We start from the raw sequence: 27294 nt of genomic DNA, 5'->3' as shown, positions 1-27294 counted from the left end.
TATGCTCTTGTGCCCTCATTTGCTAAAATCGAATTTAGGTGACCCATTGCCTGTGCACCTTGCTAGTGACCTATGCTTTTGTGCCCTCATTTGCTAAAATCGAATTATGCTTTTGTGCCCTGATTTGCTAAAATCGAATTTAGGTGACCCACTGCCTGTGCACCTTGCTAGTGACCTATGCGTTTGTGCCCTGATTTGCTAAAATCGAATTTAGGTTACCCATTGCCTGTGCACCCTGCTAGTGACCTATGCATTTGTGCCCTGATTTGCTAAAATCGAATTTAGGTGACCCATTGCCTGTGCACCCTGCTAGCGACCTATGCTTTTGTGCCCTGATTTGCTAAAATCGAATTTAGGTGACCCATTGCCTGTGCACCCTGCTAGCGACCTATGCTTTTGTGCCCTGATTTGCTAAAATCGAATTTAGGTGACCCATTGCCTGTGCACCCTGCTAGCGACCTATGCTTTTGTGCCCTGATTTGCTAAAATCGAATTTAGGTGACCCATTGCCTGTGCACCCTGCTAGCGACCTATGCTTTTGTGCCCTGAATTGCTAAAATCGAATTTAGGTGACCCATTGCCGGTGCACCTTGCTAGTGACCTATGCTTTTGTTCCCTGATTTGCTAAAATCGAATTTAGGTGACCCATTGCCTGTGCACCCTGCTAGCGACCTATGCTTTTGTGCCCTGAATTGCTAAAATCGAATTTAGGTGACCCATTGCCGGTGCACCTTGCTAGTGACCTATGCTTCTGTGCCCTGATTTGCTAAAATCGAACTTAGGTGACCCATTGCCCGTGCACCCCACCCAGGCTGATGCTGTGATTACATTAGATCACTGCCTACCAGCGCTGGACTATTGCTCCCAGTCCACTAATATAATGCTGGCGCTCCTCAGCATCATCATGTTCCCTTTTTGTATAGTCCCTAATGCTACACTATGCACCAGAGGACATTTCATCAAGATTGGCAAAGGATTAGTTAGAACAGGTTGCCCACGCCACTTCCCCATCCCCTGCCCCACCCCTTTCCTCCCCACACACCCCCCTTTCCCCACACTATCTCCTCAGCCCCACATCTCACCCAACACCATCAAGAAGGTAGCAACCTCAGACCTCCCGTGCCGTAGTCCCAACCCGCCTATATACAATTACACCATACCTATCAGCATCAACCACACAACCACTCCCATCCTGGGTATTGAAAGATTCAATAGACTCATGTCTAGAACCAAAATGCCCCAAGAGCTACTTCACTCACCACCACGCCCAATACGCCAACCAAACCAAACACCACGCCCATTAATTGCCAACACAAAAGCCTCCACAACACACCACTCCAACACCAAACCAATAACATAACCACTGATCCTCCCCCCATCGTAGATAACACACCACCCCCGCCCCACTTCCAGCCTCAAAACTGCACTCAATAATGCCCGCTCACTAGGTGCCCATGCTATAGATATCCATGACCTCATTGAGGATCAACACCTTGATATGCTGGTGGTTACTGAAACCTGGCTTCACCCAGCAGCAGGACCACTTCTAACCCTTGCTATTCCTCCAGGATTCAGCATCCTGAGAAAAGACAGAACAAATACCCAAGGAGGCGGAGTCGCCATAATAGCCAAAACCACACTAGAAATCAGAGCTTGCCCAATAGAACAGATACAAGGTTATGAACTCCTACTAGTCAAGTATACCTCCAACCCCAAAACCACTACCAACTTACTAGTGGTGTACAGATCACCCAATAAAAACACACACCCTGACTTGGACATCCCACTACTCCTAACGCCCCTCATCAAGCCTAAAACTAAATGCATAGTCCTCGGAGACTTTAACCTAGGATACAATGACCCCCTGGACTCAGAAGCATCTACATTTTATACAGCCATGTCAGAAATGAATTTCGTACAACTGGTAGATAAACCCACCCACTCAAAAGGAAGAACCCTAGACTGGCTTCTCACTCTTAACTCTCTAGTCACCATTGACTCCATCCTCCCAGTCAATTGGTCAGATCATTATGTAATCAATTTCACTATAGACAACGCCAGTACAGAGCACATCACCCCTAAAAAACCAGAAACATTTGAAACTAGAAATATCAAAAAGCTCTCCTCCGACAAACTCACCCCAGCACTGAGTGCTGCCTTTGCCCATATGGTTCTAGGCACCAACAACCCCTCCTATCTAGCTGACCAATACCAACAAGGCCTTACCCAAACCATCAACCTACTTGCTCCCATCACCACCAAAACCCGTAGACCTGATAAACGCTCCTGCTTTTGGTTCAATGAGGAGCTTGGAACCTTAAGACGCACAAAAAGATCACTTGAACACCTCCATAAGAAAAACAACACCCCAGAATCGGCATCAGCCTTCGCTGAAGCCAACAAAACCTATAAATCAGCAATAATCACCCAAAAAGCCAATGCCCTCAACCTCCGCATTCCGAATGTGGCCTCAGGTAGTAAAGAACTCTTTACTATCTTTAGAGAACTCGAAAGCCCTTGTCAAACTTCAGCACCCTCTAACGCTAGCAAAGACTGGTGCACCACTATTCAAAACGCACTCTCATCTAAGATCCTCCTACTACAAAACAAAATTGATAGTAAAAAAACACTCCTAGCTGACAAATCTCCACCCACTATATCAATGACCACATCAAATGTCACTACTGGCCCCCCATTTCCATTCACTCCAGTGACTAACAAAGAGGTATTCAACACCATAATGAAACTCAAGGCTTCCAACTGCAAGGAAGACCAATTCCCCGCCCATCTAGTGAAACTATGCGCCCCCACTCTCACACCTATCATCACTGAATTCATCAACGCCTCTTTTCTCACAAACACAGTCCCCACTAGTATCAAAAAAGCTTGGGTGACACCACTTCTAAAAAAACCTTCCCTGGACCCAACAATACCCACTAATTACCGACCCATTACAACGGTCCCATTTCCCCTAAAAATAATCGACAAAATAGCCTACTGCCAAATCCAGAACCACTTGGAACAACATCACTTACTAAGAGACCGCCAGTCAGGATTCCGTCCCAACCATAGCACAGAGACAGCCCTCCTTGATCTGAAGATCCAAATGGATGCCACCAGAGAAGCAGGTAAACTCTGCCTTCTGATGCTCTTGGACCTCTCAGCGGCCTTCGATCGGGTTGATCACGATAAACTCTGTAACACTCTAGCAAACAATTTCAACCTAGCACAGAACGCTACCAACTGGATCAAATCTTTCTTGGCTGACAGGACTTCCAGAGTATCCATCGGCAAAGAATCAGCGGACCCAGTGCCTGTCCCTGCAGGTGTGCCGCAAGGCTCCTGCCTATCCCCCACTCTGTATAATGCCTACACCAAGCTATTATTTGCAGCCTTGGATGCCATGGGTGTCATCTGTACTAATTTCGCCGATGATACCCAAATCCTCATTCCCCTCTCAGGCAATCACGAACAAGACTCCCTCCTGGTTAACCAAATCTACTCACTCATCCAAAACTGGATGGCTAACAACAGCCTCTGTCTCAACAACGACAAAACCGAGCTCCTCATACTAGGCTCCTCCAGCAAAATCAACACCCTTGAGCCCGCTTTCAAATCATTCACCATCGATGGAACCATAATCCCTGTTCTCAAACAAGTCAAGACCCTTGGCGTGTACTTAGATGCAACACTATCCATGTCCAAACAAATAAACATATTAGCTTCGTCCACTTCCTACACCTCCAAACTCGTCGGCCTCAGCCGTAAATTCCTCTCAACCAACAACTGTGTCACTCTAGCCAGAGCACTCATACTGTCTAAGCTAGACTATTGCAATATCCTATTCCTTGGCACATCCAAAGCCAATATAGCCAAACTTCAACTCATGCAGAACAAAGCCCTCAGAGCAACTCTAGGCATCAAAAAATCTGAACATATCTCCAACACCAGAAGAGACCACCACTGGCTCCCCATACAAGCCAGAATTCTATTTAAAACCCTGAGCATCACCCACAAATGTAGGGCCAACAAAGCGCCCAAATACCTCAACAACATTGTCACGATGAAGCCCCAGGCCAGACTCCTCAGGTCCAACAAAAACGCACTCCTCGAAACCCCCAGATACAAAAGAGAGAAAGCAGGGGGCAGTAGCTTCAAAACACTGGCCCCCAGACACTGGAACGCGCTACCCTCCCACATTATGAATGAAACCTCATTCCCCAAATTCAAAAGCCTCCTGAAGACTTGGCTCTTCAACAAGTTCTAACTGAACCAGAGCACCTACCTACCCCCTCCTAGTAACTACTTATACCTGACTGCTTTGTATATTTTGTATATTATTATTTATTCCTGACTGCCCTGCATATTACTGTATATTTTTTGATTGCTACTCCTGTATACCTCTATGTTCTTTCTAAGATTGCATTCTCCCATTGTCTGTAACTACGCCGTGGTACCTCCGGGTCTGGGCGTATAACAAATGTAATAAATAAAAAAATAAATAAATAAATAAATAAATAAACAGGGATAGATGCTAGGCCTGAGGAGATGCCTAAGCTAGCCGGAATGTGCTCAGCTAGCTGTTTTATTAGGATGATGAGCTGTTCGTGGAGTCATGTTAATTTGAGAACAGCTAGGCAGAATGTGTCATAGCATAGCTGTGTTCTAGTTGAATTATGGTGTATAGGAGAGAGTAAGCGTAGTAGTGTGACAAGGTGGTTATCAGTAAAGCGCCTGCGACCAAGCACGAGAGCGGAACAGGGGGCGTACATAGCGGCATACGTATATAAGCGACAGGATGGATAGGGAAAACATGTGATACAGATAACACGGGGATACTGGTACATAGCATATACATAGCAGAATAGGAGCTACAGAGATAGAGGTGTGCCCCTCAACATCTACAAAATGACAACAATGGACAACCACCTGCTTTCCAAGCTCTGCTCAATGCTTCCATCAAGCAGAGGCCATCCCTCCCACCTTCAAAACAGCTTTCGTTAAACCTCTCCTTAAGCAAGGTACGGCTGGCGCACATCATACATAATACATACATAATACACCTTTCATCATCACACTCCTCACAAAATGCATCTACCAACAGTTACAGGAATATGTCAAAATCAACAGCCTCTTCCACAAGTCGCAAAATGAATCCAGGCCATCGGCTGAAACTGAATACACACTCTGCGCGATACGAAAACATACCAAAGTACCACAAGTGCAAGCATCCTAATAGGCGTGTTGTCCATCTTCAATACCAATCCTCAGAAGATTCTACTAAAAAGACTAGAGGGGATCTTAGTAAAGGGAATCACCCAATGCTGTATCGCAATAGTTTTTCTTACGATGAGAATTGACATGGACCTTGCAACCTGACATGCGTAGCAACCAAAGGTTACAGCCTCTCTCCTCTTCTCTTCAACATGCACATGACGCCTGGATCTCATCAACCTCTCAGGCCCCCATGCTTAGACTCAATAGATACACACAAATCTTCAAAAAACTCACACATCACCCACAATGGGCACACCACCCTCGACACATGCCTCACACATGTGGAGGCTTGGACGACACACAACAGACTAAAAGCACAACCAACGAAAGCAGAACTAATGATCTGCGGCACGACTCAATCCTGCCCACTGTGCACTTCAACTCGGAGGAAACTTGTAATCATGAGAGACAGCGACCCTACACTAGAGCGACTAGTTAAAGCCATTGTAAGCAGCTGCTTATTCCAACACATCATACTGTAGAAGAAATCAGTCACATTAATTTATTCTGTTGATGGCTAACAGAGGCAGCGTATTTTCATTGGCATGGAAGACAAGGAGCACTGTGTAGCAAACCCCAGTAACAGAGGGGTTGCTAGGGTGGGTGTGGGGGGTATAGCCCCGGGTCTTTTGATTGTAGCCTGGATAGTAGCTCAGGGGCTACAACCAAAAGTCTAGCTAGCCCTGTGTCCTGACAGTCCCAACATTAGCATAGCCCTGGGTCTTTTCCAGACCTAGCAACACGTCTCCCCAGCGATCCCACCTAACTAACCTAGCCCATCTTCCAAGCCAGTTCATATACAACCTTTTGGTCACCTGACTCCAGAATATTTGAGAAACCCTTGTTTTAGGCCTTCGGGAATGTTGGTCCCGCCTTCGCGAGGACAAAAACCCTGTTCATTAACCCAGGTGTCTGTTATTTCATTCATGGATTGATATGACCTAGTTCCTATGTCACGTGCCAGTTATGGAGTGGAGATTGCTTCCAGGAAAGTCTTTCTGGTTCTGACAAAATAGGCGAGGGACGTTTGCCTACTTCCCCCATGTCAGTTGCCGGAGTCAATGGACTGCTGAAACACTGGTTTGGACCAGCTAGATCCGTTGGACACAAGCCAAACTCCTTACTCTACTAACCCTGAAGGATATGGAGAATAGCTGTCCGATGTGAACGCACATGTGTCAAACGTCCATCATTGCTTTCAGCCAAGAGGGAAATGGGGGTCCTAATAAATGTCTGCTAAGGAGAATAGTATCATATAAATGGGGTTTTCAGAGCTGAAGTTCATCTTTTAGGTTGCCAATCCCTTCTGGAAAAAACCCACCCACATTGTCTTCCCAGTACTTACATTCATGTATTTATTTATTTGTTTGATTTTTTAAGGGATGCACCCCCTGCTCTCACAGTCTTTTGCACTATTCATGACACTATTCATTCTCAAATTCTTAATTACAAAAAAATGTTTTATGGGTTCTGGGCCAAAGCGGAGAGGCCTTTACTGTCCCTCTAAATTGCAATCTAAGACAATCAAATTTCATTCAATTCGAATCACCATCAAACTTTCAGTTTCAGCCTCTGTTCACATTAATTCTTCATGCAGTCGTTGCACTATAAGAACAGGCTACATCTGGTCACTTTCAGTTTCCACCCAATCCTGGCTATCATCACCCCTCTTTCTCAACATCAACATCTGTGGCAGCAAAAGATTATCCCGACCCAGGAAATAAAGAAAAGGGTCAGACACACAGCAGTGGTGAGGGAAGATTTCTCAGACATTTCATTGCCAATAGAACATGTGACATCATAGGGAGCACACAATGTGGCAGTGTGATGGGCTAGCTGGGCAGAGTTCTTCTCCTCATGACATAGAACTTCCAGCCCCTCCAAACTCTTCTTTACATATGTGATCTTTCTAACTTCAGGCAACACTTTCAATTAACCTTCAAACCTCCTCGTAGCAGTACTTTGGGCCACTTCTGTCTATCTAAATGCAGTATTGCTATTATTGTAAAAGTTCAGTTTCTGAACCATTATACAATTTAAATAAATAAATAAATAAATAAATAAATAAATGCCGGATCACTGACCTTCTTACCTCAGTTGGCCCAAGACATCACATTTGCAGCTCTGAGTCTTTACTATAAAATGGATGCCCACTGGAGGCATAGAAAGCAATTCTACACAAACAACAACTTACCATATTCTATTCTTACAACCCCTGGTTCCCACCTGCAGCACATGCCCACTTATTAGCTTACTAAGACATCACAACTAGGGAGGTCGTAAGGGCCATAATTTCCAACTAGAACCCATGAAAACAATAAAAGATGAACTGCACATGTAACTCTCCTGAATATTAAAAAGTGGACGGTGGGTAGGTGTTGAACAAATGTTCAAGAGGAGGAATTGATGTATAAGTACCCTGGCAAGTGCTGCGTGCATCAAACTGTCATGCTCGGGCTGGTGGAAACCTCTGACAGACCACTGATGCTCAACTCAAACTTAATTAATTTCATGAATTTCATACGCACACTGTAATCTCAAAATAGACTATCAATATCTCCTCCTGAAAAGGTACATTGCATTCAAAGAAGCCAATATGTGCATTTACAAACATCTGTGTTTATAAAATCTGCCAACAAAGTCATGTACCTATTTTGTTGTAGTTCAAAAAACATATCAATGGCTTCAGAGGGCGAACCACTGTCGGGTCCTGTTACTCAAAGCATTTCAGTTGCGAGACCTTCATCAGAAGTGTTTGAGGCACCAAATCAATCAATGTGTGAAGCAGAAATTCAGAGAATGTGGTAGTCACCTCACCTACACTGAGGGTTAACTCATTCCATTAACTGAACTTCTGTCTCCCTGAAATGGGACCCAGTAGCCGCGTGGCTGCTGCGAGCCTGTCATTCATTAGTGCCGGGAATACCCTCTAGACACTAAGGTATCCAAGGGGGCTGCGGGTGCCCAGCCCCTCCTGAAATGTGCAGCTCACCCTTGAGAAGACAGTGACCTGCGCATTTCAGCTTTCCTCATTTGCGCTCCTCTTTGGGGATCAGACCCACTGTGATAAAAGATGTCAGTGCCCTTTGACAAATTCACCTGGCCAAGCAAGAAGAAGTATTGCTCAACTCACCTGCAAAGTCCTGTATGATATGATAGGTTATTCATAACGCACTTATTACCGAGAGGTTTCTAAGCGCGGACCCGGGGATCCGTGTGGTCTTGCTTCCAAGGCGAGCACGTTGCCCCTGTGCTATCCTCCCTCTACGTTGCAACCACCAGAGGGCTGCACACAGAGCTGATCAGGGTGGGAGCTGACCACTGCTTGGTGTTTAACATGTTGGTCGCGGGTTTGAATGCAGACTGTGATGCCTCAGCCATGTACCCGTCGGAGGTCAAGGATTAGGATCTGGTAAATGGGGTACCAGTAACTGCTGTTCTTGACAAGTGCAGAAAGTGGTGGGGTTCAGTGTTTTTTCTATATACACCACTTTGTCCCACATTACGAAATCGGCGATAGCTGAATAAACAGGAAGTCATGGAAATACTGCCTTTTTTCAGTGGCAAGTTGCGAGTTTGAAACACAGCCACCACTTGCATTGAGGAATGTCCCCTTGAAAATGTAAGGATGTAAGACCTGCAGAATTACTGCTGGCAGTAATTCCCCCCAATTCCCAATAAAGTCCTATTTTTTTTTATTAAAGCATTTATCATAAATTAATACAATTTTTATTTAACATTCCCATCAGTCTTTATCACCAAGCCAAACATTTTGCGAATTACTATTCGTCTGGATTCTTTCCGCAACCTTATTTGTCCTGTGTTTGGCAATTGTGTCCAGGTGAAGTTTACGACTAGTTCACAGGCTTTCAGGTTTGTCTTGCTTAGCGAGTTTTTCCTGTGTTGCGTCTAAGAACAAGCCCAAGCCTCTGACCGTTTTTTTGTTGAGCACTACATACATAGCGTCCCACCATACGTCGGAGTCCAGTCCACATGTTGTCGGCAAAGCAAGTAGGAGAGTCCTTTCTCTTTCAGATTTGAGTTCCTTGCAAAACATTGTTAAGTGTTGCAAGGATTCCTCTTCTCTGTTACAGAGACGACACTTGTTGTCTTCCACTAAGCTGTATTTCTTTAGGATCGGCCGAGTTCTTAGGATATTCAATCTGAAACGTAATAAGGTGTCTCTGTGTTTCAAATGTTCGCTCTTTCTTAAGTAGTTTGGAAGTAATTTTATAAAATTGAGTAATTTGTTTGAGAGTGTGTGAGATTTAGATTTTGCACACGTTTCTTCTGTTTGTGTCCAGTCGACTGCTAAAAGAGCCTTTTTTTTACATTTTTTGGATTGTTGTGCAGCAATTCCATGCTAGTGCCAATGTGTTCCATTATATCTTGGCATTTGTATCTCCAAATGTTTAAAAGGCCTGGCTCCATGTTTGTATTTTGTACATTTAGCACCTTATATTGGGCCAGGCAATCACTAAGCTTTGCTTTTCTGTAAGTTGTTAACATTCTCCTCGCCACTTGTACGTGGAGCGAGTAGAGACCCAATTTGTGTCTTATTACTCCACTTGGGACACAGTTTGTCAGCCTTAGAGTTCTTTTCCAGAATTTGGATTCCAATCGGTCCCAAGTTTCCATGGCATTCTCAGACAACACTCTCCCGCATAGGTGATTGTGGGTGTGAATTTTTGATTATAAAAGTCAATTAAGCATTGTACTGAGAACTTCCCAAATGTTTTCTTCAGGGTTAGCGCCTGGGCTATAAATTGGTCAATTTTTAGCTCCAGATTTGTTTTCCATGGGCTGTCACCACCTTCTGAACTGATCATTGCTCCTAGGTATTTCGGGTTGTTGGATAGTTTAACGGAGGTGTTGTTTAACCTCCATTTGAATCCCTTATTTATTTTTGTCTTTGGTCTCCTAAGAATTAGGATTTCTGATTTTGTTGTGTTTATTTGTTGCTTGCTGTTTTCCACGTACGCTTGGAGGGCATCTAGTTTTCTTGTAGCCCTATGGGAGTCAAATCCAACAACACTAGATCGTCTGCGTACAATAAATGTGTTACAGCAGTTCCATCAATGCGAGGTGCACATGATCTCTTTGGTTGCAACCAGTTCCCAATGTCATGAATAAAGAAGTTGTACAATATCGAGGCCAGAGGGCACCCTTGCTTCAGCCCCCTCGTTGTTTTTATGCATCTGCTAAGATTACCTTTCAGATCTAGCCGTATTTTGAGATTGTTGTTTGTAAGTAGGGCTATGATTGCCTCCAGTAAGTCTGGCGGGCATCCTTTGGCCTTGAGTTTTTTCCAAAGGATTTCTCTGTCAACCCTATCGAAGGCTGATGCCATCTCGATGAATGCCAGATATATGGGTTGGTTGCCTTTTGCTGATTTCATTTTAAGTATGTTAAGAAGGGGAAGGTTGAGACCACAATCAACCCATTCCACAAAACCTGTCTGTCTGGGGTCAAAGTTACTGCTTTTTGCAATCCATTCTTTTAGTCTCTTCAGGAGTGTTCCTGCTATACTTTTCCGAGTACATCTAGAAGGGAAATTGGACGGTAATTGTCCGGCTTAGTCCGATCCCCCTTTTTAAAGATCGGGATTACAAGAACGGTTTTCCATGACTTGGGTATTTGCCGCGTGATGTTAATTCTATTGAATAGGACGAAGCATAGATCTGCCCACATTTCTGCGTGTAGCTTAAGAGTGAAATTTGATAGCCCATCTGGACCAGGGGCGTGTGAACTCTTTGCCTTCTTGATGATTGTTAGTATTTCACTTTTTGAGAAGGCTATATTCCATGAATCTCTGCCTGGGACTCCCTTTATTTGTTTTGATGTTTCTTTCTTTTGATCGTACATTTTTTCAAAATGTTGACCCCATTGAGATTCCTGGATTGGATTTACTTGTTCATGTCCTGTCGGCTTTGTCTGGTCATTTATTAGTCCTATGGAACTTCAGATTGAGGAGCAACCAAAATGCGCAATCTGATGGATTTACCACTGTTACTTCGGGCAGTAAATAATTCTGTTTGGCAGTATTAGCACTGGCAATGCCACTCAACATGTTAAAAAAAACATGGGTACTGCCTCCTCGCCTGCCTTCACCCCACTCCTGTATTCCCTTTCTGTACCTGCGACAAAAGTTTTAAACAGAAAATATTTACCTGATATCTCATAACTACATATTGTAATATAGTTTCACTTATGTCTTTCTTCTATTTCTCTCACCCAAAGTACCGACAGTGGTCAGACTCGCTTTGAAGTCCTAGACGTCTTGTAAACTTATCTAAATGGGCCTCAGAACTGATGGGCAGTCTTAAGGCGGGAATTAAAAGATACCACCAGTGTCATAGCTCTGCAGGCTCTTTTGCTGACACAACTTTGCCTCACTTAATTTCTATTGCCTTCCTAAGGTGGCAAGACCAATTCCAAGCCACCAAACAAAATTGCACCTACAGTGATTAGCGTATAATAGTCTTCTGCCAGTGGCTGAGCCCCCCCAGCCCGGCTGCCCCCTGGTGCCTAGTGCCCGCCCCCAGCCTCCCGCTGGTGTTCTATTCCCCCCGCAGCAAAAGCTGCCTCTGCTACTGTCTTCTAATAATAATAATAATGTATTTCTTACATAGCGCTACACACCCATAGGTCTCAGAGTGCTGAAATAACAGAAGGCCTTATTACCCCACAGAGTGATACTCAATTTATTGACCTCCGAAGGATGAAAGGCTAAGTTGACCCTGTCGGCATTCGAACTTGGCACAGCAGGCTGCACACAGATATCAGGGGCGAGCGCTCTGCATTTCTGCATTTAAACATTAATATTGTTAGATTGATGCAAGCCCGGCAGTGGGTGGGTAATGGGACTGACTATGGTGTTCACCTATGCCTATTTCTTAAAAAGTACGAATGGTGGGTGATTAGAAAGGGCAGGGGTGCTCACAGATTCATGCTGTGAGCAACAATGATGTCGAACTTATGCAGCATATTTTTTGCAGTGTCTCTTTCAATCTTGGAATTACAGTTGTAAAACAGTGTTGGTAGTTACAGAGGAGGGGAAACATGGTGCCAAGTAGGGCTTTGTATGCCTGTGAGCAGAGAGTTTTTAAGCGGGTGAGGGTCTTAGTGGGTGGGCTAGGTGGCTGCCGGGACACATACCCGAGTAAAAATGAAATCCACTTTTTGTATTGTTTTGGGATTGCTTCCGGCTTGTTTTCAAGCTTTAGATTTTTTTTGCATTAATTTTGGATTTTTTGGGGATTTTTCCAAGCAAGGATTTATTTGTCTTGGGTTGGAGGATTTATTTTGGATTTTTACTGACTTGTTTCTCAGTAAAAACAACCCACTAAACCTAATTGGCAGGCACGCATTTTTGCTAGATTTATTTTGGATGTTTACTGACTTGTTTCTCAGTAAAAACAACCCACTAACCCTAATTGGCAGGCACACATTTTTACTGGATTTATTTTGGATTTTCTGACAAGCAAGGCTTGTTTGGTCTTAAAGTGGAGGATTATTTTTGGATTTTTTTCAATGGTTTATCAATAAAACCAATCCAGCAACTCTACACATTTTTACAGCATTTATTTTGGATTGTTTTACAAGCAAGGATTGTTTGGTCTTACATTGGAAGATTTATTATTTGATTTTTTCCAACTTTTTTCTCGATAAAAATAATCCAGTAAAACTAAGCACATATTTTTACTGCATTTAAATGTTGGAATGTTAACCTAGTTTCAACGTTGGTTGCAGTTATTTAGGATTTTAACGTGGTTACACATTTCGCAGAGCTTATTTATTTTGGAACTTTTATTGCACCAATAAAAGTTCCATTGCACTTAACTATTTCTTTATCAACTAATGCCCACTCCCTAAGCTTTATCTTCAGGGTATACAAACTTGCAGCCATAGGAATAGCACTCTATCCATTGTCTTCAGTCACTTTAATGGCTTTGCCACTGGTTGTTTTAAACGTCGCTTTGTCTATGCTTGTTTTAAACAGGACTTCAGTGGCATTGCCAATGCTTGTTCTTCAGTAGCTTTTTCAGTGGGACAGAGTAAGATTAGGCACATTAGGTGAAAAACCAATGATATACTCTTAAATAGGATGTATACAAGAAATGGAAACAAAAGATACTAAATGTCAGAAACATGCAATTATGGTTAAAAAAAATGATTTGACATCTCAGCTTGGATTTAGCTACCAAGTGTGGGATATCAGGAGATCCAATGGTGAAGCCAAAGAGGAGAGTAGTGTTCAATGGACGTAGAGTTGTTGTGGACCGCACAGAGAGCATTCTACATAGCTCTGCAGTGATTACAGTGGAGTTCGGGGTGCAAGAAGGAATCAAGCTGCAGTGTGCATGGGTTTTTATGTATGTAGTTTTCGGTGGTGAGAGAATGACAAAGTGAGTGGGTTAGTGGGAAGGGGAGGCAATTTGGGAACCTCGATGAGTCCTGTGTCTGTGGTCGGTGTGATCGACCAACTCATTAGTATTTTGCTCAATGCTCAACCAAACCTCCTGACGTCCTGTACTCTTGCCATTATTTAGGGCAGCGGGGTTCCTCGTTGATAGGATCATAATGTCTTGAGGAGTTTTGTGCCCGTATGCTCCCCACGCCCCCCTTGGTCGCCTGTGTGTCTGTATGTTCCACACGCCCCCATTGGTCACCTGCGTGTCCGTATGCTCACCACACACCCCTTGGTCGCCTGTGTGTCCGTGTGCTCTACACACCCCCATTGGTCGCCTGTGTGTCCGTATGCTCACCACGCCCCCCTTGGTCGCCTGTGTGTCCGTATGCTCCCCACGCCCCCCTTGGTTGCATGTGTGTCCGTATGGGTGGTCGCCTGTGTTTCCATATGCTCCCCACGCCCCGCTTGGTCACCTGTGTGTACGTATGGGTGGTCGCCTGTGTGTCCGTATGGGTGGTCGCCTGTGTGTCCGTATGGGTGGTCACCTGTGTGTACGTATGGATGGTTACCTGTGTGTCCGTATGGGTGGTCGCCTGTGTGTCCGTATGGGTGGTCACCTGTGTGTACGTATGGGTGGTCGCCTGTGTGTCCGTATGGGTGGTCGTCTGTGTGTCCGTATGGGTGGTCGCCTGTGTGTACGTATGGGTGGTCGCCTGTGTGTACGTATGGGTGGTCACCTGTGTGTACGTATGGGTGGTCGCCTGTGTGTCCGTATGGGTGGTCGCCTGTGTGTTCATATGCTCCCCACACCTCCCTTGGTTGCCTGTGTGTCTGTATGTTCCCAACGCCCCCTTGGTTGCCTGTGTGTCCGTATGGGTGGTCGCTTGTGTGTCCATATGCTCCCCATGCCCCCCTTGGTCGCCTGTGTGTCCGCATGGGTCTGTCTTGCTCCCTGTGATGGGTCTGCGTCACCATCTCCTTTACTTGCTGGGCTGGATCTGTATCCCCACCCCCTCCCTTGCTCCCTGGGATGGGTCATGCACCCCCACCTCATTGGGCTGGGTCTGTGTCCACCCCCTCCCTTTGCTCCATGGGCTGGTTATCCACCTCACTCCCCTGATTCCTGGGCTGGGTCTCAGTGCCCATCGGGCTGCCTGGGATGGTTCTGGGTCCCTTCTTCACCCTTGTTCACTGGCCTGGGTCTCCACCTGATTCCTTTGCTCTCTGTGCTTGCCCTGGGTCTCCATTTGACTTATTGGCTGGTTCTGGGTGTCCACTGGACTTCCTTGGTAGCTGGGCTGTGTCTGGGCACCTCCTTCACAATTGCTGCCTGAGTTGGGTCCCCAGCCTCCTCCCTTGCTCAATGGGCTGGCTCCCCACCTGACTCCCTTGCTCCCTGGTCTTAGCCTGGGTCCACATTGGACTCCCATGATGGTATTGTTTTTTGAATCCATGCATGTCCACTAATTGTAAAGCAGACAGTTCTGGGATTGCTACAGTCATGCTTGTGTGCTTCTACACTTTCAGGTTGAACCTCATTGTGCCTCTTTTTTTAATAAATACAATTGAATAAAAAGCAGGTGTTTAATCCTTTTTGTCTTAGTTTGTAATACATAATATCCCATTAACCTTGCTCAACTTTCCTGTCATTGTACCAAAATTACTACCAAGACCAATGCGTGTAATCACCTTTGGAGGGTTTCTTTTCAGGGTTATAGTTAACATTGTTTTGGGATTTTTATAGGATTGTTTTCCGATTGCATCGCTTCTACCAGGCAGGATTTCCAATTGACATATTTCAGGTGCATTAAGCCAAACGGAAGCCAAATGCAATCCATTGCTTTTGGGATTGCATTGATTTTGGATTTTTGGCGAATTGTTTGGGGATTGGATTGCTTTTGGATTTTTCGTGACTTGTTTGGGGATTGGATTGCTTTTGGATCTTTAGTGGATTGTTTGGGGATTGGATTGCTTCGATTGTTTTGGGACTGCATTCCACTGAGGATTGCTAATTAACATATCTCAGGAATATTAAGCCAAAAGGAAGCCAAAAGCAACCCACTTAGTACAATGGGAGTTTGTGGAGTTGAAGATGATTTAAAGAGGATTTAAATGTTTGAGAAAATCCAGTAGCAATGCACTTTCAATCCAGATTTTTTTGGTAGGGTAGTGCCGCGACTTTTTTTGTAAACACTGACCACTGCTTTTGAGCTAGTAAAGCGTCCCATACTAAGGGCAGCTTCGTCCGCCTCTGCTGCAACCCCCAGGTAAAGAGAAGTGATTCACGCAGGAAATCCTGTTCTCCTGCTTTCTCTCAGCCACTCCAAGGCATCAATGGCTTTCGCAGGACATTGGCTGCCGGCCACCTGGATCTCAATGGAGTTCACTGCTTCTTGGAGAAAAGCAGTGGTATAACCATTTAAAGGCAGAAGGCAGGTAGAAGCCAAGAAGACCAGCAATCAGTGACCAAGGCAATAGCTGTGCCAATACTGATCCCTTCTTGGGAATAAGGACAAAGGTGCCTACACCCAATCTTCTCCACGAGGGCATCACACTTAAAAGGGTCGTCTCGAGTTCTGCATTCCCGAAATAACTGTAGCACTTTGTGAAAACCAGCATCCGAGTAATTTATATTCTGGATTCGAAAAGATCCTTCCTCTGCTCCCCCTCTCAGTGTCAGGTTGCCCACCCACCTCCAACCAGTGTGAGGAAGTCCACCCACCGTATTTTCCAACTAAAGCAGAACACAGTCACATTTCTTGGAGAAAAGCAGTGGCATAACCATTTAAAGGCAGAAGGCAGGTAGAAGCCAAGAAGACCAGCAATCAGTGACCAAGGCAATAGCTGTGCCAATACTGATCCCTTCTTGGGAATAAGGACCAAGGTGCCTACACCCAATCTTCTCCACGAGGGCATCACACTTAAAAGGGTCGTCTCGAGTTCTGCATTCCCGAAATAACTGTAGCACTTTGTGAAAACCAGCATCCGAGTAATTTATATTCTGGATTCGAAAAGATCCTTCCTCTGCTCCCCCTCTCAGTGTCAGGTTGCCCACCCACCTCCAACCAGTGTGAGGAAGTCCACCCACCGTATTTTCCAACTAAAGCAGAACACAGTCACATTTCCCCCGGCATGTGACTTTTGCTGTTAGAAGAGGCCCTGGCCTCTGGCATATTCGTCTCCACCCAGTGACCAATCAGGTATTCAGTCACTTTTCTCTTCTACTCAATATGAGATCTGCCTACCTTTCCCCCTTCTCCGTTCTACTCCCTCCCCAACCCCCTGACCCCCTGAGATGTCAGTTGCGAGAAGCTCATTGGTGCCTGAACAATTCTTTTGATTCTGCTACTTTTAGTCCTGCATTTAGAATGGGTGAATAAAACCACAGGCTGCAAGGAAAACAAGCATTGACATAATCAATAGACGTGGCTATTGGATAGGAATTTCCAGGTAGGGTCGCCCTTATTGCAGTGACTTCTCAGGTCGTTCCTGTTGGTTACTCCCAGCAGGCCTTGTGGAACAGCTCTGGGAGAAGGCAGGGGCACTGCCACTCACCTGCTGCTTCCAGTAGATGGGCAAGACAGCCACGCTTTCCCCCTTGAGTTACGCCTCTTTCTCATGAAACCTGCACTCACAGCACTGCATGCTCCGTGTGTGCTTTTGCATTGCTTTACTTTGCATGCAGAGGGATACACACAGCCTAGAACTGTCGGGATGGATGCAGTACCTAGTCCAGCCAATCACTTCAGTCTTCTTCCATGTACATGAGTCCAGTTGGCAGATTTGGTGGTGTCCATTCTACAAAGGTAAGATTCTACATGTGTAATTTACACTATGGGTAATGTATGCTTCCAAGTAGACATAATTTAGAAACATCCATTGAATTCACAAAGACCCACAGGCCGCATGTGAAAAGCTACACCTTCCTAGAAAAGCAGGCATAGTGCGGAGGGATTTCCAAATAAAGGCCACTGACACGTCAACCCGTAAACCTGCAACAATGAGGGCACACTCCTCCCATGTGTCATGAGTTCCTCTCCTAAAGACCCATAAAGAGGGTCTCTTCTGACGATGTCATCCTTCCTTTCATCAGCCCTGAAGCCTTGGCAGCCCTTCCTGACTTCTTACTCGCCATGCACTATAGCAAACTTGCCCGTTTTTTCATATGTTGGGTTATACCTAGCGTCATGCATACAACTACTTGCCAGCGCCACCGGTATGCAGCAAAGTGATGGATAAAGCCATCATGTGAAAAAACACGTCTCAACTAAAGTCCATACAGGAATCGTTTATAGAATTCACATCAGAAATCTATATCATCAATCTCCATTTGGTGTCAATAGGTCAATGGATGAGATTGATTGATCATATTGATTACAGTTTTTGAGTACAAGTTTACACATGTGTGTGCCCAGTACAAGTTTAGACATAATTCATCCCGTCCTGATGAAGGCCGTAATACTGAAGAGAGCACCTTTTGAATTGTCTGTTAGGCAGAAACACTTTGTGTCAACGCTTTCTACATGCTAAATTAATGGTTATGATACATCTCACCAGGCACAGAATAATCTTTAAAATGATATTCGGGGAAAAGCAATGGTGGCATGTGTATATATGTTAATTCCTGATCAGTAAAATTATGAAATGTGAAGCTTAATGTCTCCCAGGCGTTAAATCATGGGCAGCTCAGCATTTGACAGATCATCAATGGCGGTATCTTCACCCAAAACCAAGGTCTCAAAGTCATGGTCATTCGAATTACTCAGGACCCTACTACAAATAATGAAAAGCTCAACCCAGAAGTTCCTCACCTTGCTATACTGCCAACGCGTGCGCTCCAGTGTACCTGCTCTGTGGCGACACCCCCAGCGTTCATCAGTATCAGTAAGACCCCACCTAAAAAGACGTTCTGGGGATCCAATAGATTCTATTTAGAATCTTGTCCTGCCTTGTTCTGTCACCCACGTTCAGAGATGTGAGGGCTATGTTACTACATTCATTAGGGGGGCAACGACAGCAAAAGGTTGATTTTGAGGATTTGGAAGTCTATGGTTTCTCCACAGGTTGATACTTTGGGGTGGGGGGATGCACGTGGTCTCACTTATGGAAAGGATCATCTTGAGAAGACAGAGAAAACAACATGTTTGATGATATGTGGGGCAGATTCATGGAAGTGTTCTAACATGTATGATATCTTCAGAAGGAGTGCCGGGATGGGTACATTTAGGGGGGGTGGGGTTGTATGTACAATGCCATTTGCAGCTTGCATCTGTCTGTCTTGGAAATATGTACATATAAAAACATTTTAAAATAATGATGGGGAGCTGACTTGGAACGCTGGGGGCAAGAGTACAAATATCTACGCTATGGTCCTCATTACAAGTTCGGCGGTATCCCGACAGTATTACCGCCGGGATACCATGCGGTCTAATAGTGTTACCGCCAACCGGTCCGACGCTATTAGCTCCGGATCAAGGGTTGGGCGGTAATGGGTATTCCCCATTCCCCATTTTCAGCATTACTGCAGCATTTAAGGGCTACCGCCCCATGACAGTGCAATCGTAAACACGCTCAGACTAGACAAGGGTCCTTGATCTGATGGAAACAGACACTGATGGCATTAACAAGAACAACTGGTGACAAACCACAGTGAAAGATGCCTTCACTCACTTTAAGTAGATGCCGTGTTAAACTCTGATCCACTAACATAACAAAATGCAATTAAGCAATCCTGTCTAGACCCAAACAAGACTTGTTTCTTATTTCCCACGTTCCTATAAACTTGAATGTGGTATCCGTACTGCATATTGATGACACCATTAGGTGCATGGAACGTAGAATCGAGGTATGCCCAGGTTCCAGAGAAACCTGTTGCTCAGGACTTCAGGATAGGAGCTGGAACTATAAAGATGGATCATCTATACTCTCCTGCCTAACTACTATACTGTAATATGTAAAGTATACACTACAGGCACCTGAAGCACGAGGAGCAGGAACACCGCGGATGCAGGTAGGGGAAAAAGGAACTTGCATTAAGTCACAGTGATGATATGGGTTGTTTGACCTCAAAAATGTGGCCTACTGCCCTTTTGACCTAATTTCTTTTCTGTAATTTGTTTAACCTACTGCAGAGGGAGACCCCCAGGACCCCCGATATGCGGGGGGAGATCCCCCATATCCTCTCTAACTACCCCCACCTAACCTATTCCTTTACTCCAACCCACAACTATTTATTAATTAAAGTGTACCATTTGACCTACCAAATTAGGTCAAAAAGATGCGGTCAAATGGGAGTAGGTCAAGTTGGCATTAGGTCAACTATGCCAATACCCACAGTGACAGGTTCAGTATCCATTCAGTGTGGATGCTACACACCTCCCTTTTTCACAATAGAAACAGAATCTTATGTTCCACACACATCATGACAGCTCCCAAGAGGAACATTTAAAAGACGTGAGAAATAATAGGAAATTGACACAACGAAACAAAGATGGCACACGAAACAGAACGTGACTGTAAGAAGGGGACAGCCCGTCGTACATCACACAACAAGGAATGACCATTGTAAATCCCCCTCATCGAATGTAGACTCACACAAACAATAAGCGATTATAAAATCACCCTTATTCATGTGCAACATACCACAATAAGGGCGAGAGATGGAGAGCAAAAGCACAGCAGAGGCACTGCTGTCTGGTAAGAGATGAGGGACAGATAGAACGGAAAGAACAAATGTCCGTGACTTGGCATGCGTCAGTGGATGCATGCATCAGTATCGTGCATGCTGCTGTAATATGGTCATCTGTTTAATGTGACTTCCATTCTATGGTTAGTCAGGCTGTGTGTCTGCTGCGTGAGTGGTGCTGGTGTTGTTAGTGGCCTCCAGAGATGTGTGCTGCAGATTGTGAGTGTTTGCTCCCCTGTCATTGAGTCTGTCTGGGTCACCTGTCTATGTGGTCCCTGTTCTCTGAATCTGGCTGGGACATTAGTTCTTTTAGTTCTATCTGTCCCTCACCTCTTACCAGATAGCAGTGTGCCTGCTGTGCCTTTGCTCGCCATCTCTCTCCCTGATTGTGGTCTGTGCACTCTTGCTTCTGCGTGGTTGATAGGTAGGTGTGTGCTACCTTGCCCCCATCTCCTTCTCTTACCCCTGTGTAACTATGACAGTTGTTCTATAGGTGTGGACGGGCACTGTTTTCTTATCACATAATTGATGTCTCTCTTCTATTCAACACTTAGGGCCTCATTATGAGTCTGCCGGTCTGGAAATAAGGGCGTCAGTAGCAATGTACCGGCACCCGTTACGGACCGGCAGACTACAACTCTGCTTTCCTTGGCCCGTGCGCCCGGCAGGTCTGACTCATGCTCCTATGGGCCACTCATGAGAAAGCTCGCTCCCAGTTTATGATTACAGAAGGCTGTTAATACTTGCAGCTTCAAGCCTTGTAATTATGTCTGATGTTCACTTGGTGAGAAAGGCCCGGCAGGATGGCCCACTCTAAAGGTCTCAATTTACTAAAATAAATCAATAGATGAAAGTGAGGCAGCTGTGAGAAAATACGGGCAGCTCCAGGTGCCAGTCAGATTTGGTGCCTGTGGCGATGCTAAGGCCTGTTACGTGGCCGGCCACCAAAAGACAAGAACAACACTGCCCCACACTGCAAGGCCAAGCCTGGGGCAAATCTCAAGCCCTGTACCCACATCATGACGACCCTGATTCCAAAACAGCTGATGTGGGGGCTCCCTCCTGATATTTCTCTCTCTAGCTAGAAGGAAAGCGTGGTACTGTGCACAAGTGGAGCCACCAAGAGCCCGAGTAACCCTCGTGCCATAGTCGAACACACCCGGGATCTAACTGCAAGTGCGCGGAACGCGGCCCACCCGGAAACACATGTGCTTCCCACTGTAGGACGCTGCCTCTCTTTGAAGTGGTAAGTGCTCGCCTGGGACCCTGCCAGAAAATGTATGCATCTTTTATTGATCAATGAGAACTGCATAATGGGATTGGCTCCCATCCCAATCCCTGATCATCTAAGGTCCATTTAAAAAAAGAACCTGATGTGTGGAAGAACTGTGCATGAGGCTAAGTGAGATGATTTCTTAAATAAGGACTTGATATCCATACAGTGGAAGTAGCCAATTTACCAAGCCTATGGTAATGCCAGTGTTTGTAATGGTGCCTGCTTTTAGCGTTCGCCTGGTTACAGACCGGTTCATGGGGTATTTATCTTTGTTACCATAGATTTAATCGAATACCATTTCACCAAATTTATTTCACCGAAAATGGTACGTGAAATGGTATATGTGTAATGCATAATTGTTGGGGGGTGGGGTAAGAGTATAAGTTAGGGTAGAGAGTTGGTGAGGTGGGATGCGGGGGGCTCCCCCCACATTATAAAAAATAAGTTGAAAGTTCATTTTGTTTTTTCAGTGAAATGGATTCGGTGAAATCTCCATTAGGTGAAATATTTTCGAAGAAATCACGTATATCTATTTATCTAATGTCTTCATCCTGGAAGGCCACTTGGGTTAATATTCCATAATGGGATATGAATTCAGGATTCAATTCCACCAAAAAGGTAGACGAAGAATAATACTGACTCCCACCCCCTTCCCCCCCCCCAACCGGGACGGTTCAGAGCTCCTCTCTTCAACTTCAAAAATCCTCTGCGAATTCCTCATAGGAAATGTTGATGTGGGCACCTCACACCCCAACACTCCTACCCCCCTGTTGCTGCTTAATCCACTTAAGGGTCATTGTTGACCCTTCTGTGCATTGTTCCTATTTGTATCCTCCTAAACAGGGATGGGAATTCTTTCTTTTAATTTACAGACAACTTGACATGCAGCATTGCAGAAATGCCATATGCAGTTTTTCAGAAATTAAGCATATACGCTATGACCCTCATTGTGGGTTTGGTGGATTTTTAAAAATAATTCCTAAATGGAGTTATTGCTGTTACCGCATGCAGTATTTTTTTTAATTCAACTGATTATAGAACATCCGTTGGATCAGCGTTAATGAATTCCTTGCACAATATGCAAGAATTATTTATAACATTTCTTTTCTCAATGTACACCCTCACTTTGCAATGCATGACATCACCGACAACATCGCTTTCCTCATTTCCACACATTAGTTTGAAGCCATCCATATCACCAAGACATGGCTCTCCACCAGCTCCTCCCATATGTTTGATGTACACATCCCACCCGAGTACAGCGCCCAACATGCCAACCGCACAGAGATTGTAGGGGGAGTTTCAGAAGCCATCCACAAAACCAACTGGGGCTCCACTGTGCTCAACCGGGTTCCTGTGAACACCATGTTAATTTAATGTTAAAGGATATTTATACTGCACCCTATCACCACTGGAGTGGTCCCCTGGTGCTCTGGCGGATCTGAAAGGTAAGAGGGTAGATGGGTTAGTAGGGAATAGTGAGACACAGGTAGAGCGAGAGTTGTTATGTCCTGTTGACAGCCAGTTCAGTTAACAGCATTCGATAAGCATGGCTGCAGTTTACGGATCAATTGACTCCCATGGGCTGTTGTGCGAGACTATGGGCCTCATTACGAGTCCGGCAGTAGCCGTGCCGGAAAAACCAGCAGGCTGCCGCCGGACCCATAATACCATTCCGTCTCCGTGATTGCCGGAATCACCGGGGCATTACAACCCCAGTGACCCGGCAATTCCGGAGGCGGAATTCTGTTAATCCCCATTCCCATGGTCGTAATGAGGCCCAAGGTGTGGTTTGTTTTGTTGTTGCAGTGTAGTGAAGTGCATGCAGTTTGCTGTGCAAGGGAGTGGTTGTGTTTGTTTAGCGTTTGAGAGGTGTATGCAGAGAGTTGAGGTTTTAGCGGATGGGTTAGTGGGGTTACCTCATTGCTTCGTACAGCTATGTTAGGTGTCTCTGCCCGTGCAGTCCGCTGGAGCGTTAGCCTGGTGAGTCACTGGCTGGGTTCTGCATTTTGCGCGAGGCAGTGGCATGTCTCTGTAACTGTTTAGTGATCTGTGGGCATGAAGGTGGTGGGGGCCTCCCCCCACCCCTGGGTCGAGATTGATAAGGTTGTGGGTTGCTCTTAGGTCATCACTGGGGTGTGCCTGCCCTCACCTCTGTGAGCTTTTAGGGCGGGGTCTCCTCCCTCTGAATCCCAGGAGCTCCCTGTCTTGTTGGGTGCTATTTATTGTTAATGCCCCCTCGTCTGCAGCTCGGGTGCCTGTCCCTAGGCTTTCCCTAACGTAGGGTTTTGGTTTGGGAGAGGGTGAATCCTGGCCTCCCTCCCCAGATACCTTCTTCCATGTGCGCTTGTTTGTGGGGCGTTCTATTTCCATTGGTATCTTTGTTTTTCTAGTTGTTTCCTTCTAGTTCTGAGGTGAAGAGCTAGGTTTTAAATAGTTTTCTGAATTTTAGGTTCTACTTCGTATTGTGTATTTCTTTCAGAAGGGTGTTTCAAGTTTTTGCTGCCAGGTGAGAGGATGAGCAACCCTGAAGTTATTTTCTTGTGTATGGTTTTGGTTTCAGGTAGATGTCGTTGCTTGATCTGAGTGTTTTTGTCGGTTGGTAAATGGTTATTTGCTTTTGTAGGAAATCTGCTCCTTGGTCGTGAATTGCTCTGTGCGTTATGCACATTGTTTTGAACGTGATTCGCTGTTTGATTGGCAGCCAGTGTAACATTTTTAGCACTGAGGTGATGTGGTCCCTACCCGATAGTTTAAGGAGAAGTCTTGCTGATGCATTTTGGATACATTGCAGTTTTCTCAGCAGGTGTTCCGGCATTCCGAGGTAAAGACACTTTGCTTAGTCAATTCTGGACATGATGAGGGCGATGATGGTCAGTGTTTTATGAGTAAAGGACAGGAACCTGTGGGATTCTTTTTATCGAGTGTAGGAGGAGGAAGCATGTCTTGATTATTTTGTTTAGTTGTGGTTCTAATGTTAGCACATTGTCTATTAAGACTCAAAGGTTTTTGACTCCATTAAGACTCCATTAAGACTCCAAGCTTCCCACTTGCCACCTCCCATCTCATCTAATGGTCACCTCACAGGTGTGAGTCATTTCTCTGATCTCATCACACTGGCATCAATCACACACACAACAAAGATCTTCCTTGGTGATCTCAACATATCAGGAACTCAAGCCACCAAAAGCATCAAGGATGCTCTCTATCATCTCACGGAACCCATGAACATAAAACAACATGCACTGAACCCCACCCTCACCCTACATCTGAAATGCCTCTACCCAGAAGCACTTGACTCGACAGCCCATGCTGCCATCCCTATCCTCCTTATGCATGACTTCTCAACTAGTAAGGGAGAGTGGAAGCCCATTATGTCTCTCCATCGCTCCTTTAAAATCTTCCATTGGAAGAACTACAGCACAGTGAGCTGGGTGTGCCCTCAGACATCCCTTTAAGATGAGTAGCAATACCCTGGAGATGGATGGGGATGCAGACTTTATTCATACATCAATAATCAAGATGACTCAAATAGTTTGGCAAAGTGAGTCCATTTTATTAACAAGTCTCTAAAACAGGGAGTACAACGAACATCAGCAATCGCTCAATCCTCTTACTCAAATAACTTTATAAAATCAGGGCTCTAATACCCAGAATTGGCCATCTATGACGTTTAACCTACGTTGCTGCCAACATCATCCTATGTGGCAAACTACAAAAACCTAACGGAGGGAGTGATTGGTTCTAAGTAAATATCTAAGTTTGAGTTCTATATCTGTATAAACAAGTGGAGGAAGGTGATAGGATATTTAACATCAGGTGGGGCAACTAAGCCCTCCCTTCAAAATGGCCACTATGAACATCACTAAATGCTCAACGTCCCATTGGCTACACAAGCTATATGACCCTTAATTATGCAACCCTCTATAATTGGTTGGCTTCTAACCCCCCTCAGTACTTTTCCACCTACGTCTAGCAGCATGAAGACTGAACATCCAGGTGTGGGTGAGCTTGTCTTAACACTAGCATCCCACCAATTACTGTATCCATCCATCATCACCTCAATGGTCCAGTGTCAATTAGTGCTTTGAAGATTGGCCTTGAGTTTCTACTGTGCTCTGAGAATTCTAAGAAGTATGGGCACAGCCTGCCTTCGTGCGTAGGTGTGACCACCTTGATCGTCCAACTTCCTTCTTCCACGTGACTGGACCCCATGAAATTGAGCTTTTTAGTGTATTTGATTTTATTTTCTAATAGTCCTCTGAAGTCTTTTGTTTTGCTCAACCTTCTGAACAGGAGTCTCTGTTCCTTCACACGATTTGTATCCAATGCCAGCCAATTTCAGATTGATAAGACCTTGGCTTCCTTGGCTCAGTCAAATCCTTTAGCTGAGATTCATTTTGTTAATTCAATTGCTTTTTAACTGCGACACACTGAAATGAGGCCTTCTTGCTTTTGTTCAGTACTGCTTTATAATGCGTAGTGGAAACATCCATCTTTTACTTGTCCATATGTATCTATATAAATGTGTATATATATATATATATATATATATATATATATATATATATATATATATATATATATATATATATATATATATGTTGACGCTTGCCGCGATCTATCTATTAAAAAAGCATATGGCTAGCATCATGATTGCTTTGCTGCTTGTGTTTCTGTTGCATCTGTACATGTTTAAACTAACTAAATATCTTCATCAGGTCTGTGGCATACGCTTCTTCACCTTGTTCCCAAAATGTCACTTATCCTTGGTGCTCTCTTGATGCCTTATAGTTTGTCTGCATACTCTGGTCTTTATATCTCTTATATGGGCGTCAGTTTGGTTCTGATGACGTCACCATTCATCTTTATCATTCATCTTCTTTGCTTCTTCAGGAATTTTATTAAAATGGCCATCACATTGTCTTGTATGTAGGTAGGATTTTCGCAATGGGTACTTTACCTCCCAGATTCTCTTAGGTACGGGTATTCTTATGGGTACTGCACAAAGCCCACGCTCTGCTCTTTGCTGGTTCAACTGTTCAATAGGGGTCACATACTTTGGTTCCCATTTTATAGGTAATAGAGGTGGGCAGTTGGAGTGGGGGTACGTGGCTCCTCCTCTACACTCCCCCCTCTAGGCGATTCATCAACCACTCTCTCATCATATTTTCATGTCTAGACATTCTGGTCTAAAGAAATACTTCTTAGGAATCCATATTTTTATGACTCCCTTCAGGCCTCCAGCCGATTTCACATGCTCATCCTTGTTCCATGTCATGAACATGCACTGTCCACTTGGACTGAAATAAATCCATCTTCCCACATATCTCTTATGGTCGTTTGGATACAGGAACTTCGTTCCTTCCGGTGCATGTATACTAGCCTTCACAAAGTCCCTGATTTCTTCATCAGTCAGATCTTTGGGCTTCCATCCTGGTTCAACATCGATCATGATTTTCATCCCTATGGCTTTCTTTGCTGTCTTTTTGTATTGTGAGATTATTATCTTGATCACACAGAATCCAAGCATCACCAACACTAACAGGGCTCCAAGGAACTTGAACATGCCTGCCATCCATTGTGGAACCCAAGAGAAGGGTGATCCAAACCAACTGTCATCAGCAATGTCTTCTACTTCGT

This window comes from Ambystoma mexicanum, chromosome 8 (genome assembly GCF_040938575.1).
Source record: "Ambystoma mexicanum isolate Mex_15411 chromosome 8, UKY_AmexF1_1, whole genome shotgun sequence".
NCBI classification, from domain to species: domain Eukaryota; kingdom Metazoa; phylum Chordata; class Amphibia; order Caudata; family Ambystomatidae; genus Ambystoma; species Ambystoma mexicanum.
The sequence above is the reverse complement of the archived record's forward strand: the minus strand, read 5'-3'. Positions refer to the sequence as shown.